The 21,788-nt window shown below is 40.9% G+C and overlaps 1 pseudogene; it reads right to left on the bottom strand.

Moving 5' to 3' along the window:
- Positions 1-7,339: 7,339 nt before the first annotated feature.
- On the bottom strand, positions 7,340-7,893 carry LOC106006572 (annotated as a pseudogene).
- Positions 7,894-21,788: the final 13,895 nt, after the last annotated feature.

The following is a 21,788-nucleotide window of genomic DNA, read 5'->3' on the forward strand; positions in this document are numbered from 1 at the left end:
GGGTCCTCTTCATTTCTATATACATTTTAGAAATACCTCATCAATATATACAAAACAATCTTCTGAGATTTATGTTGTGATTGTGTTAAATCTATGTATCAATTTTGGAGAGATTTTCATCTTACTAATATTGAATCTTCTGATCCAAGGACAAGGCATATCTCTCCACTTGTTTCAATCTTCCTTAATTTCTCTCAGCATTATTTTCTTGTCTTCAGTATAAAGGTTTTGCCCAGCTTTTCTCAAACTTATTACTAAATAGTTTATATTCTTGATGCTGTTTTAAATGGTATTGTTTTTGGATTTTCTATTTCTAATTATTCATTGCTAGTATATGAAAACACATTTAATTTTTTTGTATGTTGATCTTATATCCTACAATTTTGTATAATTACTTCTTGGTTCTAGTAGCTTTTTTGTAGACTCATGAATATTTTTTGTAGACTTGTGTAGACTCATGCAGATGATTACGTCCACAAAGGAAGACAGTACCCCCTCACCTCAACTCCCAATCTGGATACCTTTTATCTTTTTCTTGCCTTATTAAATGAGCTAGAACTTCCAGGGCAGGGTCGACTAGAAGTAGTAAAGGCAGACATACTGAATTGCTCCTAGCCTTAGAGGGAAAGCATCTGGGTTTTTTTTTTTAATTTAAAAGATTATTTTATTAGAAGCACAAAGTAATAATCATCAAAGAAACTTTGTGGGGAGCCTGAGTGGCTCAGTTGGTTAAGCATCTGACTTGATTTCAGCTCAGATCATGATGTCAGGGTCATGAGATAGAGCCACACATCTACCTCCAGGTTGGGTGTGAAGCCTGCTTAAGATTCTCTCCCTTAAAAAAAAAAAAAAAAAAAAAGATTGTCTCCCTTTCCTCTGTTCCCTTCCCCCACTTGTACATTCTCTCTCTCTCTCTAAAAAAAAAGTACAGCAAAGCAAAGCAACTTTATGAGGATGAGTCAAAGTCTTCTAACAAAACACAACATACTGAAACAATACTGTGCCTGCTTTCCTTTTTTTTTTCAATCGACTTTAGTTTTCAGGGCAATGTTAGGTTTACAGCAAAAATGAGTAGAAAGTACACAGTTCACCTATACCTCCTATGCCAACACATATATAGCCTTGTCCACAATCAACACCCTGCACCATAATGGCACATTTGTTACTGCCTTTTTTACTGTCCCCATTGTTTTGTTTTTTTTTTTCCCAGAATGTTGCATATTTGGAATCATATGGTAAGTACCTTCTTCAGATTGGCTTCTTTCACTTAGTAATATGTATTTAAGTTTCCTCTATGTCTTTTTCAGCCCTTTGTTCTTCTCTTCAAAGATGTTTTTGGGTATTTTGGGTCCTCTTCATTTCTACATAAATCTTAGAAATAGCTCATCAATATCTACAAAAAATTTTTTGGGATTTTACTTCAGGATCCATTGGTTGCTCCCATGTCTTGAATTATGAATAAAGCTGTTATAGATCCATGTACAAGTTCTGTGTGGACATAATTTTTCAACTCATTTGAGTAAATAAATACCAAGGAGTGCAATTGCTAGATTATATGATAAGTACATGTTTAATTTTGTAAGAAACTCCCAAAATGTCTTCCAAAGTGGCTGTACTATTTTGCATTTTCACCAGGAGTAAATGAGAGTTCTTATTACCTCACATCTTTGCCAGAATTTGATGTTGTCAATGTTTTGAATTTGGATGCTAATAGGTTTGTTGTTTTAAGCACTGAGATTTAAGTATTGAGATTTCACCATTAAGTTTGAAGTTAGCTATAGATTTTTCATAGATGCCCTTTATGAGATTGAGGAAATTCTCTTCTATTTCTAGTTTATTGAGAGTTTTTATGAGGAATGGATGTTGGATTCTGTTACATCCTTTTTTTTTTTTTTTTTGCATAAATTGAGATGGTCATGTGATTTCTCTTTTTAGTTTGCTAATGTGATGAATTACACTGATTGATTTTCAAATGTTAAACATTGCATACCTGGGATAAACACTATTTGGCAATGATGCAGTACTTCAAATTTTTTGTTAGACTGAGTTAGCTGAATTTTTTTTTTTAAATTAAAACTTTATCTTTTCGGTGTTGTTAAGTATTTTTGCATCAGTTTTCATAAAGGATATTTGTCCAGGGGCACCTGGGTGGCTCAGTAGGTTAAAACCTCTGCCTTCAGCTCAGGTCATGGTCTTGGGGTCCCGGGATCCAGCCCCGTATCGGGCTCTCTACTTGGCAGGGAGCCTGCTTCCCCGTCTCTCTCTGCCTGCCTCTCTGGCTACTTGTGATCTCTCTCTCTCTGTCAAATAAATAAATAAAATCTTTTTTAAAAAAGGATATTTGTTTGTATTTTTATTTTCTTGTAACATCTTTGCCTGGTTTTGGTATCAGGGTGGTGCTGGTCTCATAAAAAAATTGGAAAATGTTTACTCCTCTTCAATTTTCTGGGAGAGTTTGTATAGAACTGGTATTATTTCTTCCTTAAATGCGTGGCAGAATATACAAGTAAAGCCATCTGGGCCTGCAGTCATCTTTTTGGGAAAGTTTCTACTTACAAATGAAATTTCTTTAATAGGTCTATTCATATTCAGATTATGTATTTATGAGTCAGATGATCTGTTTCAGAGTCAGATTATTTCTTTTAAAATTTTGTATTGTGATAAAATATTCATAACGTACACTTTACCATTTTAAACATTTAAGAGTATAATTAAATGGTATTAAGCACATTCACAATGTTCTCTAACCACCATCACAATCTATGTCTATCTATGCATCTGTCTTTTTTATCATTCCAAACAGAAACTCTATACCTATTAAACAGTAAATCAACCTTCCCCCATCCCCCTGCTCCTGCCAGTCCCTGGTAATCTCTATTCTTCTCTATGAATTTGCCTATTCCAGGTACCTCATGCAAGTGGAATTATACAATATTTGCCCTTTTATATTTGGCTTACTCATTTAGCATAAAATACTCAAAGTTCATCCACATTGTAGCATGTATCAGAATTTTACTGCTTATTACAGCGATTTATTTCTCTTTGACAGGATTTTGATGGCTTATGTTTTGCAAAGGATTTGTCTCCTTCATTTAAATTTTTGAATTGATTAACATAAAGTTGTTAATAAGGTTTCTTAATTTTCTTTTAATATCTGTAAAGTCTATAGTGATGTCACCTCTCTCATTCTTAATATTGGGAATTCTTCTCCCCATTTTTTTCTCCTGATACCCTTGGCAAGAGATTCTCTGTTTCACTGACTCTATAAAAACCAACCAACCAAACAAACAAACAAAACAAAACTTTTGTTTTCGTTGATTTTTTTTGTTTTTCTATTCTCTATTTTGATTTAATTAAACTCTTACCTTTATTGTTTCTTTTCTTCTGCTTTGAGTTCAATTTGTTCTTCTTTCTCTTACTTCTTATGGTATAAACAGAAATAATTTATTTGAGACTTTTTCTCTAATGCAAGCAATTGGTACTAAAAATTTCCCTATACATATTGCTTTCATTGCATCTCATAAACGTTGATGGGTTGCATTTTCATTTTGATTCAGTTCTCTTTGGATTTCTTCTTTGATATGGGTTATTTTTAAAGGCATTATTTAATTCCCAATATCTGGGTATATTCCAGCCATCTTTGCATTACTGACTTTTTATTTAATTCCAATGTAGTCAGAGAACATACTTTATTTGACTTAAACCTAGAGATTTTTTTTATTATCAAGAATATAGCCTATATTAGCAAACTTTTGCAATGCAAAATAATGTGTATTCTTTTGTTAGGTGCAATTAGATCATGCTGGCTAAATGTCTTGTGCAAGTCTTTTATATCTTTGCTGATTTCCCATTCTGCAAATTATGGAGAGTAAGATGCTGAAATATCTAACTATACTTTGGATTTGTCCAGTACTTCTTACAGTTCTATCCACTCTTGTTTTATATATTTTGAAGCTCTGTTGTGATGTACATTAAGATTTCTCTTTAAGATTTTTCTCATTAAGATTTTCTCTTTATTTCTGATTTTAATGTTTATGTTTGTTTTGTATACTCTTCATAACTTGCCTCCTTTATTATTATGAAATTATCCTCTTTATCTCTGATAATATTTTTTGCTCTTAATTTTAATTTATCTGATAGCCACTCCTGATTTCTTTGGATTGGCATTAGAATAATATGCCTTTTGTCTGTTTTTCACCTTTTATGCCTTCTTCCAACTTTTATTTTTAACTCATTCCTGTCTGTACTTTAATGGGTTTCTTATAGGAAGAATATGATTTCTTTGTGGTTTTTTAAATCCATTTTGACTGTCTCTGCCTTTTGATTGGGGGTGTTTATGCCATTTACATTTAGTATGATTATTGATAAAACATATCAAAACCCAAACAGGGTTTCAATATATCATCTTGTTATTTGTTTTCTATTTGTTTCATCTTTCCTTTGTTCTTATTTTCTTCCTCTTTTTGGATTGAGTATTTTTTAAAAGATTTTGTTTATTCATTTGATAGAGATCACAAGCAGTCAGAGAGGCAGACAGAGAGAGAGGGGGAAGCAGGCTCTGCTTCAGCAGAGAGCCTGCGGACTGAGTATTTTTAATATTTAATTTTATCTCCTTTCTTGGCTTATTAGCTATAACTCTTTGTTTTCTTATTTTAGTGATTGCTGAAGGGTTTATTGTATACATCTTTAATGTACCATTGTTTAACTTAAAGTCATATTATGCCCTTTTATGGATAGCATAAGAAATTTATAATAGTATAATTCCATTCTCCCTCTCCTGAACTTTGTGCCATTGTTCTCCTACCTGATATATATATTATAAACTTTATCAACTATAGTTACCATTTCCATATTTAAAAATTAAATAATACTTTTAAAACCAAAAATAAGTCAAATTTATTCACATATGTATCATTTATGATGCTCTTTCTTTCTTCTCTTTTTTAAGATTTTATTTATTTGACAGACAGAGATCACAAGTAGGCAGAGAGGCAGGCAGAGGGAGAGGGGGGAAGCAGGCTCCCTCCCGAGCAGAGAGCCGAATGTGGGCCCAATCCCAGGACCCTGCGATCATAACCTGAGCCAAAGGCAGAGGCTTAACCCACTGAGCTATCTAGGTACCCCAATGCTCTTTATTTCTTTGTGCAAGTTTAGTTTCACAATTAGGACCATGCTCTTTCTCTATCTATGACTTAAAACTCTTATAGTGTGTCTGTTGGTGATAAATTATTTCTGCTTTAAGATATCCAAAAAGTCCTCACTTTGCTTTTGTCTTTGAAGTATATTTTCATTAAGTATAGGATTCTAGTTTGACAGTTTTTTTTTCTTTCAGTACTTAAATATGTTGCTCTACTGTCCTCTGACTTGCTTTGCTTCCAAAAAGAGGTTGCTAACACTTTCATCGAAATGCAATGTATTTTTTTTTTTCTGGATGCTCCTAAGATTTTCTCTTTATTTCTGATTTTAAGCAATTTGATTATGATGTGACTTTGTGTAGTTTTCTTTATGTTTCTGGGATTTAGTGACTTCCTTAGACCTGTGTACTTAAAATTTTCTTTTTTCTTTTAAGATTTTATTTATTTGACAGAGACACAGTGAGAGAGGGAACACAAACAGAGGAAGTGGGAGAGGGAGAAGTGGGCTTCCTGCCGAGCAGGGAGCCAGATGTAAGACTCGATCTCAGGACCCTGGGATCATGGCCTGAGCCAAAGGCAGACATTTAATGACTGAGCCACCCAGGCACCCCTGGATTTATAATTTTCATCAAGTTTGAGAAATTAGGGCCATTATTTCTTAAAATATTTTTTCTGTCTCTTACTCCCACTTCACCCTGCTCTCAACACCTCCTCAAGTAAGGATTATATGTATAATAATTGTTCCATGGTTCACTGATGCTACATTCAGGGTTTTATTTATTTATTCATTTGGATCATTTTTTGTTATGTTCTCAAGCTCTTCTTCTTTTTCAGTGTCTAATATGCGGCATTTTTCATCTTTTGAATTTTGACTTTTTTTTAATGTCTCCGATATCACTACATAGCATGTTACATCTTTCCTCTACCTCCGTAAACATAATGGAATATGTCTACAATAACTGTCGTCTACTTTTATCATCATGGTCATTTCTGGGTTTGTGTATGTTGATTTTTCTCTTCATTATGGGTTATATTTTCTTGCATGTTTGATAAGTTTTTAGATGATTCCAGACATTGTGAATTTTATCTTATTAGGTAATGAATGTTGTCCTACTTATATAAATATTCTTAAACTTTGTTCTTCTGTGCAGTTAAGTTACTTGGGAACAATTTGATATTTTTGAGGTTTTAAAATATATTTTGCTAGGCCCCACCAGAGCAAACTTTGCCCCACTACTAAGGCCAAGACCTTTTTGAGTACTCTACCCAATTTCCCATGAATCATGAGATTTTCTACTCTGGCTGGTGATGGTATGAACTATTCCCAGCCCTGAGTAAGTTTCAGAGTTACTTTTTCTGTCCTTTTGGGGTAGTTCTTTTCTAGCCTCATGTCATTTCCTCACATGCATCCACTTATCAGTACTCACGTGAAGATCTCTGGGGGTCTTTAAAGATCTCCAAGCTCTCTACCTCTTGCAGTTCTCTCTTCTTCAATATCTGCCCAGTGAACTCAAGCTGCTTTGACCTTGCCAGGCTTGCAGCCCAGTCTCTCCAACTCAGAGAGGCCACCAGGCCCAACCTGAGTTCCTCCTCCCTGTGCAAACTCTCTCCAGGCAGTACTCTGGGCCGACCTGAAGGCTCACTTCTTTTGTTGCCCCTCTCTCAGTTATCATTCTCAATGTTGTCTGATGTTTAATGTCTGAAGGTCAGTTTCATATTTTTTTTTCATATTTTCAATTGCTTCAAGAGGGTGGACAAATAATGTTCCTATTACACAATCATCAGCCGAAACAGACATACAGTAATCTTGCTTGATGGATAAATTTATTTCTGAGATTTCGGTTATTTTTTTAAGTTTTCTTCTGCTTGTTGCATTTTTTTCTTTTTCAGGTTTCATTTTTCTTTCTGTTTCTGCTTGTCTTCTTTCCTGCTATAGGCTTTCCTCACGTGTTGAGTAATCCTTGCTTGCTTGCAATAATATTTTGCACATGTGAGGGAGGCCCTAAGAATCTGACCTACTGGGCTTGCCAAATACTGGGATTCACAGTGGGTGACCTGGTTGAGCTATTTTATTGGGGAAGCCCCAGTTGTCAATATCTGGAGATCTTATCTCTTTTCCTGCTCTGAGTCCCCCAAGGGGGAAAAAAATCTTCATTCTCCTAAATTTTTAAAACATTTTTATTTACATTTATTCTGTGCAGAATTTACTCCCAGGCCATAAGTTTTCATTTCTTCAGTTTCTTCTGGGATATCTTTTTCTTCTGTACAACCTCCTCTTCTGGTATAGGAACAATCTGCTCTTTTTCAGTAAGGATCATCTCAGTATGGCAGGGGGAGCTCATGTATGGGTTAATCTGACTGTGAGCCCTGTAAATTCTACACCGCATCTTGGGGGCTTTCTTCACCTGAATGTGCTCAATGACCAGAGAATCGACATCTAAATCCTTAAGTTCAGCATTACTCTATGCATTTTTAAGCATGTGCAGTAAAAATTCAGCACTCTTTTTGGGCCACCGACCCTGTGTCCAGCCTCACTGTTTGGCTTGGACACACCTACCATCTCTACCATTGTAGTGATGGAATGGCACACACTGTTTCTGCAAAGTGACATCTTTCAGATACTTGGTGGCTTTTCAGATATGCATACCCTTTATGCCTGGGCAGTTTCACATGTGTTCTTAAAGTGAACACAAACATTTGAACCTCTTTATTTGCATGATTTTGTAGGGTTTTCTGGGTCAAGCAAATAGCGAACCATTTTCAGAGGTCACCCCAGGCCACTGAGATGAAGAGCTCTCCTGCATTTTTTGTATCTAGGTTACCAGTGTTTTTGGAGCAGAGGCAAGTAAGGGAACTGAGAAGTCTCAGCCTTTGGTATGTAGACTCTGTCCTAACCTCTCCTTTTTAGTTTTGGAACTTTACCTTCTTGGTGGCTGGTGTTCCTGAGTCTAGAGTTTCCATGATTTAGCTTCTCATAGTAGTAGGCTCTGACCTGCTGAGAAGAGCAGCAGGTAATTTGATGGTAATTTAATGATGGTAACAGGGTGAGGGAGGGGATCCTGGGAAGTCTGTCTACTTCTTGTATAGATTTTCAGCCATTCTTGCTCTTTGAACCTCTCTCAATCCCTTCATTGAGAGTTAACTTAATGCTTACAACTCCTGAACCCTCTTCAGTTTCTGGATTTTCCCAGAGCTATTGTAGGTTCCACATTTCTCTGGTCTATTAACATTTACCACTATCCCACTGCCCCCCAGCGTCTGATTATGTGGAGGGAAAAATCACCTCTAAATTTCTCTGAGGATACTAACTAGATTTGTCAAGGTGTCTCTGGTTCCTGGGTTGTCATTTTTTTCTAGGGAGCCAGATATTCCTTTCAGTCTTCTTGGTCTTTTTCTTTCAAATGGCCAGCTTTCCCATGGGCCTAGTTATCCTTGGTCTTCTGTTCATATTTTAGGATGAAGGACATTCTGTTTTCCCTCCCTTCTCCTATGGTCCTCTGCCCTGTTTCTTATATTCCACATATAAGTGAAACCATGATAATTGTCTTTCTCTAATTGACTTATTTCCCTCAGTATAATACCCTCCAGTTCCAACCACGTTGATGTAAATGGTAAATATTCATCCTTTCAGATGACTAATATTCCACCGTATGTATATAATATACACCATATATACCATAGGATATACCATGTCTTCTTCATCCATTCATCTGTCGATGGGCATCCCAGCCCTTTCCACACTTTGGCTACTGTGGACATTACTGCTATGAACATTGGGGTGCAGGTGCCCCTTGGGGTCATTACATTTGTGTCTTTTGGATAAATACTTAGTAATGCAATTGCTGCGTCATAGGGTAGCTCTATTTTTCACGTCTTGAGAAATCTCCATACTGTTTTCCAGAGTGGCTGCACCAGCTTGCATTCTCATTCTCACCACAGTGTCAGAGGGCTCCCCTTTCTACACATCCTTGCCAACATTTGTTGTTTCCTGTCTTGTTAATTTTAGCCATTTTGACTGATATAAGGTAGTATCTCATTGTGATTTTGATTTGTAGTTCCCTGATACCAAGGGATGTGGAGAATTTTTTCATGTGTCTGTTAACAGGCCATACTCTTGAGTTAAGGAAAGGCCTGAGTAGAGGCAACCTATGTGGAGAGGGCCTTGCAAATCAGTAGACTTTGCTTCAGAGTTCACAAATAGCATTTTGGTGCTCTTGGGACCATCTCTGGATATTAGAATAGGAAGCATCAATACCTATGTTAAGCACCATGGATCTCCTTGGCCAAATGTCTTTAGGAAGAGCCTTCTGCTTGGTTTGTCAGTTTGCCTAGGGATAAACATCTGATTATCAGTGTCTCCCTGTGAAATGGGGAGGGGCCTGGGGAAGGGACTGATTGACACAACTGTTTTGTTAACAAATCTTTCATTAAACATCCTCTTTGATTTCTTTTTTCACTTTCAGCTGTGATCATACAGCCTCTCCATATTCTGTTGGGAGCGTTAGCCACCGTATGAGCCTACCACCATGTCGCTGTGCACTCATACTTGGCTCTGTCCTATTGGTTATCTGTGCCCTCTGCTCTCTATCTCCCTGTATCCATTTTAATGTCTTGTGTACCTATAACCCCTTCTTTAACCCCCCCCTTCCTGTTTTGGGAGATTATTGCATTTCGTATCTCTTTATTGGGATTTGGAAGAAAAAGGAAAAATCCATGTGTAAAATCCACCATGTTAAATCAGAAGTCTGTTTTCCCCTAGTTTTATGAGCCCTTAAGCTTCCACAGAATAAACACATAATTGGTTTTCCTTAACCCAGGAAAACATCTAAGTTGGAGTAAATGAACCTTCCAAATTCTTGAGCCAACCAGTGCAATGTTTCTGTGATGCACAGACTTTGTGTCTACCAAATTTATGGGGGTAGCGTAGTCACCCGGGATGGATCTGAAGCCAGATATACTGTAACAAGATCTCTGACTCCCAAGGATTACAAAATGCCAAATTATGACAATGTAGACCCCATAAAGAAACTGAAGCTGCATCTTGGAGTCTGAGTTAGAGCCTGAGCATACTGGTCCTTGGGTGATCCTATCTCACAAATAATACATTATTTGAGGCCCTGTCCTGGAGGGGGATTGCTGCAATATCTATGTAAGGGGCCTGTTGTTCAGGTGTCTGTAGCTCCAACTCATCATCCTGGTGCTGTGGTTTCACTGACACCAGAGTCCCCATGGGTGATGTATCGTACATCAGGGGAATGTTCCCTGGAGAAAATGAAAGATCTGCAAGAAAACTCTTAATAATTACTGGGGGAAAAATTGCTACCATGCTGCATATAAAAAGTCACTCTCTCCCCCACAAGTAGAAGAGAATATAGATACTCACTTTGCTTTTCCCAGATCATCTCCGGCACTCATACAATATGTTTAGATGTAAGTAAGGGTAATTCTTCAATCCACCCTCCAATTAAAAAAAAAAAAATCTGTATTCCCTGAATGTCTCTGAACCTCCACAGATTTAAAGATGGATAAGCATTAAAATGTCACAATCTCCTGGACTTGGTGCTTTTAAATTTCCTGTTTCACAACTCCTGAGATGTAATTTCAAGTGCAAAAATATCTGTCAGGGAGGATATTAAACAACGCCACACCTTCAGCTGTTCTGTCTTCAGCTATTTACAGATATGTTTCAAAAACATACCATTTAAATATGAACAGCAACTTCCTGTTAAACTTTGGATGTAGAAACCAGCAAGAAATATGGCCCCCGGTGGTGAGGGAGGAAAAAATAGTTTCTGTATACAAAGCCTTAACATAATAAACAAGCAGAAGAACTTCCTGATAAATAGCGCCAAGCAAACATTCATATCCTTGCCTCCGCTGTATTCAAAATATTTTTACTAGACCAAGTGCAAAGTATTATTATCATTAATATTAAGTTTATCCTTTTTGGAACTGATCCAGGCTCCAGTTCTACCAGAAGGTCTGGTAGGAGCCAAGGGTATGGACGTTTTTCATGGCAGTTACTTTGGTTTTAATTCTCTTCATATAAATGTTGCAGAGCTATGGATGGATATTAACATTACTGTGCTTGATGAAATCCACGCCCATCAGCCTCCGGGGCCCTGCAGCAGCCACCCCACAAAATCATCAAAACGGAAATTCCCAGGCAGTAAACAGACAGATCCAGCGACAGTCTCTGAAGGCAGCGCCAGGAAGCTGGGCAAGGACAGTCGCAAAGACATCTGGGTCCCTACAGGTTCCTTCTAGCCACCTGGGAACCCAACGAGGCCAGCAACATAAACACTGAGGACCCAGGACCTTACAGAAACCACTCATTTGTGTTCTCTTCATTCGCCAAAGCAAAATGCAAACCTGGTTGTTCTCTTTATTTAAACCAAAAATGAAACACTTTTTAATTGATATGTTACATAGATGCAGACAAGTATACACATCTGATGAACGTTCATAAACTGAATCTAGCCGTGTAAACAGCCCCCAGACTGAAACACAGAAAACAGAACATGAGCAGCCCGCAAGGAGGCTCGTGTTTTTCTCATTTCCCGTTACAGTCACCACCTATCTCTGCTCCAAGGGTGACCACTCCCTGGGCATCCTTTTTTACATATATTCCCAAACGGGAACTGGAATTTCAGAAATTAGTCGAAGTAAATTTACTTCAGTGCACTGGAATTGAGGACACAAAACCCACACATGACAAAGAATGATGTCCCCAAGAATCTTTTTCAGCATTCCTCTGGGATAGGTGAAGGCTTTGTGTTGGGGGAAGGAGAAAAGCAAGGGGAGATGAGGGAAGAGATGTGGGAGAGGCAGAATCCCAGAGGATGTCAAGTCCCTGCTGGTCAGATGGGCTGGCAGGCTGAGAGGACACCAGGATGAGGTGGCAGCCTCTGAGTTTCATGTCTCAATCTACCACTGACCACCTGGTTCAGCAAGAAGCTGGACAGCAAATGTATCTTGCTTGGACGCCACCATACCACCCCGATGAGCTCTGACTATGGCCCATTGCCCTTGCCAACCCCAAACTGCACCTCCCTGGGAAAGCCACAGCCCTGACCTTGGGAAGCTTAGAGTCAAGCTGGGAAGCAGGCAATGGGGTCAACATCACCCAGTGCAGGGTGAGGCATTTGTGATAGGCAGGCACAAAGCTCACTGCAAGGGCTTGTTTGTTTATGTATTACTGTAACTATTGAACACATGTTTCCCGAGCGAACCAACATATGAATGAATGAATGAACAGAATACCTCCCATCTTGCCTGAACTGGGAGCATGCCTGTTAGCCAGCTGGCTTAACCTGCAAAAGAATGACAAATTGGAGGACCAGAAAGCCTGAGTAGCCCTCTCATGGGGCCAGCTGAACTGTAGACAGTGCTCAAGGAGGAGCTCTTGTGAAGGTGAGGCTCCTGGACCTACCAGGGACTCCAGCTACCAGAGGATCCAATTAATGCTGGCTCGTGTAATAAAGACGTTTTGTTAATTCATACACACACGCACAAAACAAAAATTCGGGAGGTAGGTAGTTCCCAGGTGTGCTCACTTCCTCACGATGTACTGAAGGCTTGTCTTCTATCCTCCTATTCTGTCCCCTCAGCTCTTGGTGCCCCAGTAAAGACACGATGTTCTTCGTGTCATCAAATGCTTCTCAGCTTTTATTAAGGAAGGAAAAAGCAAAAGATTCCCTATTTCTCATTGCTAAATATGATCCCCTGACCTACAGGGTGGCTGGGAAGGGGAGGATCTGGTCACTGTCAGAAGCCACTCTCCCCAGATCTTTGGGGCACAGACATGACTAGATTCTGTCGGCACATCCGAGAGCTTCCAAGAGCTAGTGTGGCCCATTTGGTGAAGAACACAGGAGTCTGAGGGCTAGGACTATTGTGTGTCCTTGAGCAGGTCACCTGAGATTTTGACCTCCTCTTTGTTCCAAGGGCACAGCTGGACAGTGGAACTGGTAAATTCTTCCCAGTCTTGAAATTCAAGGCTCCATATTTCTGTTCCCTCTTCTCAGATGATATGCCCCAGTGGAATGGTGTTAGCTTGTTCCATGATGACAAGCTTGTGAAGAAAATCTTTCTAAAAACATAGCTCATGTATTGCAGGTGGCATTGCTGCATATTCTGGAAATTATGTTAGTTGTCTATAGCACACAAAGAAGAGCAACATAGTACAAAGATCGTTGTACTATGGGTTGAATTGTGTCCCTGAAAAAGATATGTTGAAGTCCTAACCCCCAGGGCCTGTGAATGTGACCTTATATGTAGTTAGGGTCTTTGCAGATGTGACCAAGTTAGGATGAGGACATACTGAATTGGGGGGGGGGACCCTAATCCAACATGACTGGTGACCTTCTAAGAAGAGGAGAAGACAGGGACACTCAGGAAGAAGGCCAGGTGACAGTGGAGACAGAGATTCAAGCACTGCAGCTGTGAGTCAGTGAACATCTGGAGCCACCAGAAGCTGGAAGAAGGAAGGATGGATTCTCCCCAGAGCCTTAGAGGCAACGGGCCCTGCTGACAGGGACTTTGGACTTTGGACTTCGGACTTCTACCCTCCTGGACTGTGAGACAGCAAATTTCTATTGTTTTAAGCCACCCAGTTTGTGGTCTTTGTTAGAGCAGCCCTCAGAAACTAACACAGATAATACTATTTAAATATCCAGGCCTTAGTAAGACACCGGGGTGTGGTCTGTATCCCTCTCCATATTCCAGGAAACAGGTAGGACAACAATGCGATGAAATTTGTCTTTACCCCAGGCCAATGTCACCAGCAACCCTCAGGGAGAAGTAGTAAGGTGGAGGAGTTAAAAGCCTGGGCTCCAGAGCCTGAATTCAAACCTTTCTCTATCCTATACTAGCTGTGTTACCTTGGGCAAGTCACTTCACTTCTCTGTGCTGCAGGAGCCTCGTCTATAGATAAAGGAAATAAATTTGGGTCTAACGAGGGGTAAATGAGTTAACATGTGTAAAATGTCTAGAACAATGCCTGGTGCACAATGAGTGCTTGCTGAGAACAAAAGTTGTCACGTCATAGATGTTTTGCCCGTCCCCTTGTTTACAGCCTAGCTACAGTGGGTCACTTAATGGACTCCTTTAAAGCAAAAATGGGTAGATAAAGCTAGAAAGATTAAGCCAGTATCTGGAGTTATAGCAAGTTCAAAAGTCAAAGCTAGATAAGAAAAGCCAAGAGCAAAGTGTGTAGAGAGTCAGGACCAGGACTTACAAAGTAGTGGAAATGCCAGGGGATGGGCTGGAACTCAGATGTTGGAGGACAAGACAGGTATCTGCACGTCCTGGCAAGCAAGACCTGGAGGTGGGAAGAGGGGGAGCCCAGCATCCAGCTCCCTGGCAGAGGGTAAAATACAGGGCCCTTGACTGCCTGGCTATTCTTGGTGGAGGTGGAGGGCTTAAGGAAATCCCAAACAAGGGATAGTTGGGGCTGCTGCCTACGAGGTGCCTGTGCAGAACCCAGCACCATGAACTTCCATCAAGCTGGGAAGTGGGTACTGTTTGGGTAGGATCACTTGGCTATGGGTTACTAGGGATGTGAGTGTCTGACAATGGTGGCTGACCCCTCCTGCTGGTTCCATCAGACATGCCATGGGCTATAGGGTTCCACCTGCTGTCCCGCTTCCATGCTCAGTTAGACAAGGCCCAGGGCCACCCAGCTGCACACTAGTGATAGCCCAGGAGAGAGCAGCCATGGGTCTGAGGAATAGCCAGTTTGCTCTTCTTAGGGCATCTGAAGCTGTCCCCAGCCTTACTTTCCTGCCCTGAACGAGCGAGAAAGAGAAGGCAAATGTACCTTTGGCCAAAAGTGTAAATTTGAGAAGTAAAGCAAACAACATCTAATTTGTCAAGATACACACAGCCTCGTGGTGGTTACTGTAAGACAAACCGGCCCAGAAAAATCCCTAGCAGCCTTTCACAGGTCGTGGAAACAAATCTGTGTGTAAATACCTTTGGAAACAAATGGCAAAAGATAAAAACAAAATAGAGCACAAAACTGTTCAGAGGCCATGGGGCAGCCAACCCCCTCCAGGGGACTCTGGACCAATAGCTGTCCGTGACACAGTTCTGGAGTTCTTGGCTTTGTTTCTGTTCTTAAAAACTTGTTTATTCACCATTTCTTCACCACCATGACTCTTGGTAATATGTTTTATCTTTATTTCCTCATTTGTCATCTTCGATCTCCTCTGATTCTGCACTATTAAGAAATAAGCATTTCATTCATTTCTGCTAATCCCACCTCCCCCAAATCATGAATTTTAGTTTTTATTTTTGTGACACTGACACCTCTAAACATAGTGTTGACCATATATTGCTTTCCCATCCACTGTAGACAGTGCTGAGTGTTCCCCATCTCCCCTCTCCTGCCTCCCTCTCTCCCTCCACCATTGGGTTCTCCTTTTACAATATCAAAGATTTACAATATTCTCTTTGACAACCGTAATTAAGTTTTCTTTTCTTTGTTAAGTTTTATCTATGTGTCAGAACAAGTAAATGACATTTGCATTTTTATAACCCTGTAAGTGCTATTCCTAGCAGACAAGTTGTTTCCTTCTCAATGGACCTGATGGCTTTTCCAGACCACACAAAGGAGAATGATTTGAACATCAAGATCAAATGGATTCTTTTTCTTATGTGCATTCATGTTGCTCAAGATTGTGCCACATTTTTAGTTCGTTCATTATTAAACAGTCCCTTTTGTAAACAACTTTATGGTTTTTTCCTAAATATTCTAATTGCTTTTCTTTTTTCTTATTGACAAAGAATACCTGCTTCCCAATTCTCAAGCTTTTCAATCCTGCCATCTGCGTTGTTTATTCGTCCATGGGCACAGCTCCAAAATTGTCGTTCTTTATTCCAATCTGTACTGCCAGGGCTGGAGGTCTATGAGCTATATTTCCCAGAAGGTTTTATAAGTAAAAGGCACTAGAGGCTGCTGGGTGAGAGAAAGCATTTCCCCTGCTCTGTTCTGGTGGTAGCAACCGTATGTGACCGCAATCTGTGGATTGGTGGTAGGTATGGCAATAGTGGAGGAGCTGTGGGTTCTGTGCTCTGCAGCAGCAGCCAGAGGGCTAGCTCCTGGCTTCCAGCTGAGTGGCAGTAGTACTCACAAGCTCTAGATGACCCCACTTTCCATTCCAGGCCTATGCCTACTGATCTCTGGGAAGTAGGGACTGAATTATCTCCCCAAAATTTATGTTAAAGCTCTAACCTCCAATATGACTCTATTAGGAGATAGGGTCTTTAAAAAGATAATTAAGGATAAATGAGATCGTAAGAATGGAGGCCTTATTGTATGATCGTTGTTCCTGTAGGAAAAGGAAGAGACACCAGAAATCTCTCTCTCTCTCTACACAAATGCATAAGGAAAATTCTTTGTGAGGACTCAGTGAGAAGCTGGCTGTCTGTAAGCCAGGAAGAGGGTTCTCACCAGAAGCCAAACATGCCAACACCTTGATCTTGGACTTCTAGCCTCAAAAACCGTGAGAAAATACTGGTTAAGCCACCGATTCTGGGGCATTTCTTTTATGTAGACCAAGCAAATTAATACATTGAATAATAGCAATTTCCAATTTTTATTCCTCTGCCTTTCAATGTTTTCTTTTCTCTTTACTTTTTGAAGATTCTATTGACATTTCTTCAAGCTCATTAATTTTCTCCTTGGCCATGTGCAGTCTATTGATGAGCCCATCAAAGGCATTCTTCATTTCTGTTATGGTCTTTTGATTTCTAGCATTTCTTTTGGATTCTTTCGTAGAGTTCTCATCCCTTTGCTTACAGTACCAATATGTGCTTGCATGGTGTCCATGTCTTCCATTGGAAGCTTTAGCATATTAATCATAGTAGTTTTGAAGTCCTCATCTGATAATCCCAGAATATTTGCCATATCTGAGTCTTGTTTTGATGCTTGCTCAGCCTCTTTAAATTCTATTTTTTGTCTTTTAGTATGCCTTGTAATTTTCTGTTGCAAGCTAGACATGATATATTGGATAGAAGGAACTGAGATGAGTAGGCTTCTACTGTGAGATTTTATATTTACCTGGCTAGAAGTTAGGTTGTGTTTATTGTTTGCTGTAGCTGTAGGAGTCTGAGGCTAAAATTTCTTCTGGTGTCCGTGTTTTTATGTCTCTTGCAGTTTTGGGGTTTCCCTGGAGACTTCTTAATAAAGTCTGAGATGTGCAATTCCTTCAACTGTATTCCTTGGTTATTATCCAGGAGCCCTGCTGATGTGATGGTAAGGTGTAGAAGAGGGGAAGCATCCCATAATCTTATGGTCAAGTTTCAGTCTTTTAGTAAGCCTATGCCCAGTGGCTGTGACCTTCTCAAGTGCCCCTCAGTCGCCCTACCCTCCCCAACTTAGGTGAAACAGAAAGGCTGAAGGGACTGGAATTGGGTATTTTCTCCTCCCATATTGGTTAAGCTCTAATATAAGTTGGTTAGGCTCTAGTAAAATAGTTTCTCTTGAGGACAGGCCTTGTTAAGAACAGAATGCACTGGGAATATCTCAGGACGCTTTCTTTCCCAATTGTCCTGCTGGAGACATAAGGGAATTTTTCTCTCATCTTTACCATGAGAACCCATAAAGAACTTTAGAGGTAAGATTCATAAAAGCATGGGAGTCTCCCTAAGACCAGGACTCCTAAAGTTTTAAAATCTCAATTTCATTCACACAGAGTCTCCAGCAATTTATCTGTGACAAGTTTAGGTTTTTCTAGCTGGGTACTGGTTCCATGGAGGTTTTCACTCCTGGCCTTCTGCTGCAATAAACTGTGATGCCCTGTATCTGCCTGTCTGTCTCTCCAGGATTTGGGGGCAGTGGTTTGCCTGTGACCTCAATATTCCAATGGCTCTAAGAAGAGTTGTTGATTTTTCAGTTTAGCTTTTTTCTTGCTGTGAAGATGGAAGTGAGGACTTCCAAGCTCCTTATGTGCTGGACTGGAAACCCTAGGTTGCTTTCAATACTTTTTAGAGCAATTCCCTGATTACAAACCCTACTCTGTTGGAAATATCTAGAGGAGTTTTTATTTTCTTGACTGGACACTGACCCACATGCTTTCCTACTACACTGACTCTTCCTGCCTGGAGACGTCCATGTCAGAACCTCCTGGGATAATGTTCAAATCCAGACCCCATGTTTCCAAGTCCTGCTGCATCCTTGTCACCTGGGGACTTCCCTTCCTGGGCTATTCCTTGTCATCTGGGGTAGACCTCCTGTTTCTTGGATCCTGTGTCTTCCATCTTTGTTTCTATCTTTGTTTTGTTGGAGTACTTCCTCAAGAAACTCTATAAGAAAATGTTGCAGATTTTGACTGCTTAGTCACCTGAACAATTTGTTTGTTAGTCCTAATATTTTAAAAAAATTGTTTTGCTGGGTACAGAATTTAATGTTCAAAATACTTTCCCTCAAACCTTTGAAGGCCTTGCTCCATTGTCTTCTAGAACCCTCTCTCCCTCAGGAGGTCTGATTTTTCATTCTTTACAAACAGTCTATCTTTATTTTTTTCCTCCCTGGATCTTGTAGCATCTTTTTATTCTTAGTATTCTCAAATTTCTTAGTAGCGACTGTGTCTGAATGTGGACATTTTATTATTGATACAGAATTTCACTTGATAGGTCTTTTCAGTCTGAAGACTTCGACACCTTGGCTTTGGGAAAGTATCTCCTGTTACATCTCAGATCATTTCTTTTTCCTCAGTGTCCTCTGCTTGCTCCGAATTCCAACTGTCACAGTCAAATGCTGGCCATCTTTGACTGATTTACTACTCCTTTTTTTCTTCCTCTCCTTCATGTTTTCAGTTCCTTTCTTATTTTTGTCCTATAATCTGGGAAGCTTCCCAATTTTATTCAAAGTTTTATTTAAATACTCATACTCTTAATTTCCAAGATTTCTTCTTTATTATGTAATTATTATTTTTTTCACAGTGTCCAGTTTTTGTTTTACAGATTCAGTAACTTCTCATATCTCTCTGAGGATATTAGAATTTTTAGGAATTATCTTCTGATCCCTGAGTTATTTATTTTTCCTATGGGGTTGGTTGTTTTGCTTGCTAATGTTCATATTTCCCTTTCACGCTGCTGTCTTCTTATGTGTCTGGTGATCCTTGATCTTTCTTTCATATTTGGGAGTGAAGCTCCAGGCTGATTGTTCTGGGTGCCTGATAGTTGTAGCTGGTCTGTACCCCATGAGGACTCTTCCTTGCCTGGGGCAAGTGACTGGGAGCTTTGTATAAGTAGATAGGGCTTGTTGACTAGAAGCTTTGCTCTGGAATGAGCAGTTGCTTAGATGGCTAGTAAGTGCTAAATGAGGAAGGCCTTATTCTAGACCAGTTCTCCATCATGGCTGGACCTGGTAAATTTTTTAAAAATCCTAATGCCCAGTCCATATGCAGAATCCATTAAATCAGAATCTCTGGTGGGGGAGGGTGGCAGGGACAGAGCCCAGGCATCAGCATTTTTTAAAGTTTCCCAGGATTCCAATAGACAGCTAAGGTTGAGAAGCTCTACTCTGATCAGTGGCTCTCAACAGTCTCCTGGAGGGTTGTTAAAATAGGAATGGATGGGCCTCAATGTGAAGAGTTTCCAATTCAAAAGTTCTGGGTTGGGCCTGAGAATCTGCATTTCTAATTATTTCCCAGGTGCTGCTGCTGCTGCTGCTGCTGCTGGAGGAATGCATTTTGAGAAGCACCGCTTTAGAGCTAATCAGCCCACAATGGAAACCTAGTTCTTGGGAAGTTTGTTCAATTTGTCTAAAGAAGAGCCTGCTTTTCGCCTGAGGTCATGATTGCTCTGTGCTTTGAGGGGGCGGGGAAGCTGATTGACTTAGCAGCTTCATAAACAGATTTCCCATTATTAGTCCTGCCCTTTCCAGCACTTCTCTCCCCCACCCCCCCCCCAAGCCTGTCAGCTCACAGTCTGTGCCCCTCTGGGGCTCAGGGAGGGATGGGGCCTATCCACCCCCAGCCTCTATCTGACAACATTCTGGGCTGAGGGCTCTGCTTTTCTTCCTCCTCTGTCCAGTCCATACCCATCCATTGGCTTTCCAGCACGCGTAATCATATGTTCAAATCTTCTGGCCTCTAATGACCCTGCATCCAGGCCAGCCTGCATGGAAGACTGTTTGTCGGAACTGCTGAGCCCCCTGTGCATACTGGATGCTTCCCTGCTGCCCCAGACGAGGCTGCTTTCAGGCAGGGCTGTCGCTGGAGCCTGTAGGCAGCTGACTTCCCATGTCCAGACCCCGTGCTTCCAGGACAGGCTATAAGGTAATGTCTTTGAGCACTGTGAGATAGTGCCATTTTCTCCCTTTAGAAATGAGGACCATGAGATGCCACACAGCTGGTAGCCCTGGACTCCCAAGCAGGTCTGTACGGCCCTTGACACCTGTGGTCTTAGAAGGACGCTTCTCCCACAGGAAGTGGCCCCAGGACGCAGGTGGTGCCCCAGCTGGCCCAAGGGGGAACTGCAACTTAGCCATGGCGTTCACAAAAAGGTACTTGTTTTAAAAGGTGTGTTTAAAAAAAGAACATCTCTTTTGGAAATTGAAGTGAATTGAAGTTCATTTTATTCTGAGAGTTTACCTGTAGCTCTTGAGCGAAACTAAAGAGAATTTAAATTAGTTAAGCTTTGGAGAAGATCTCAGGAGCCTCTAGGATATGCATAATTGTCTGGGGATCTCACAAAACGAGGTTAGAAATCTCTGGCCGAAGCTGGAGAAAGATAATTCCCTGTCTTCCCTTCTTCTGTCTTCCACCTGAGGTCTTCCTCAGGCTCCTTGCGGGGAGAGCAGACCTCAGCCAGGGGGCTTGATTCAAGACCCCGGTGTTCCTGCCCCTTCCTCTGGACAAGGGAAGCCATTGGCTTTCCTGCCCATCTGTACAAAGAGCTACAGTGCTGTTTTCATCCCAACCCTCCACTGAGGAATGCGGGTTCTGAAGAAACTCATTGCCTTGCACCGCCTCCCCCTTATAGGGGCAATCGGGGGCTAGATCGACAGTTTTCAAAGCTGAGTCAAGGTAAAGTTGTGTTTTCAAGGAGAATGTTTGAAAGTCTGCAGTTATGACCAAATGCCACACAGGGACAGGAACACCCAGCACAGTCCCAACTCCCAAGGGCCCCCAGGGGCTCCATGCCCACCCACTCAAGGTCACTCGTCTCACCCATTCTCCTCATGGGGAAGCCTCCAAGGTTCTCCAGCTGCGGGGCCAAGATCACACCACCAACCCTGTGGGATTCATTGGCCATCTGAGCTCTTAATCCTCTTTGCTGAGCTCCCTAAGAGCCTCTGGAAGAAAACTGCCATGTTGCACACAAATCCCCACATGAAATGAGGAGGGCAAGCAAGGAGAGTGGCTTAGAAGGGCACTGTAGGTGTCATGATGGCATTTCCATAACCCATGGGGCTCATGAGCACAGAGGCCCACACCACACTCAGGCACACCCAGATTTAAGAGGGCGCAGTGGGGTGTGCCCCGTCTGTCCACATCTGCCCAGCACCTGAGATATGCCAGGACTGAAGATTATTCTACTCTTGGGAGAGCCTGGGGCGTGCCCCCAGAACCTCACCGAAGAACGCCCTAGAACCCACTGAATCCCTTAATGTTCCTGGAAGCGGGAGAGGCAGCTGTGCAC

The sequence above is a fragment of the Mustela putorius genome, unplaced genomic scaffold (assembly GCF_011764305.1).
Source record: "Mustela putorius furo isolate JIRA1106 unplaced genomic scaffold, ASM1176430v1.1 tig00003972_pilon_pilon_pilon, whole genome shotgun sequence".
Taxonomy (NCBI): Eukaryota; Metazoa; Chordata; class Mammalia; order Carnivora; family Mustelidae; genus Mustela; species Mustela putorius.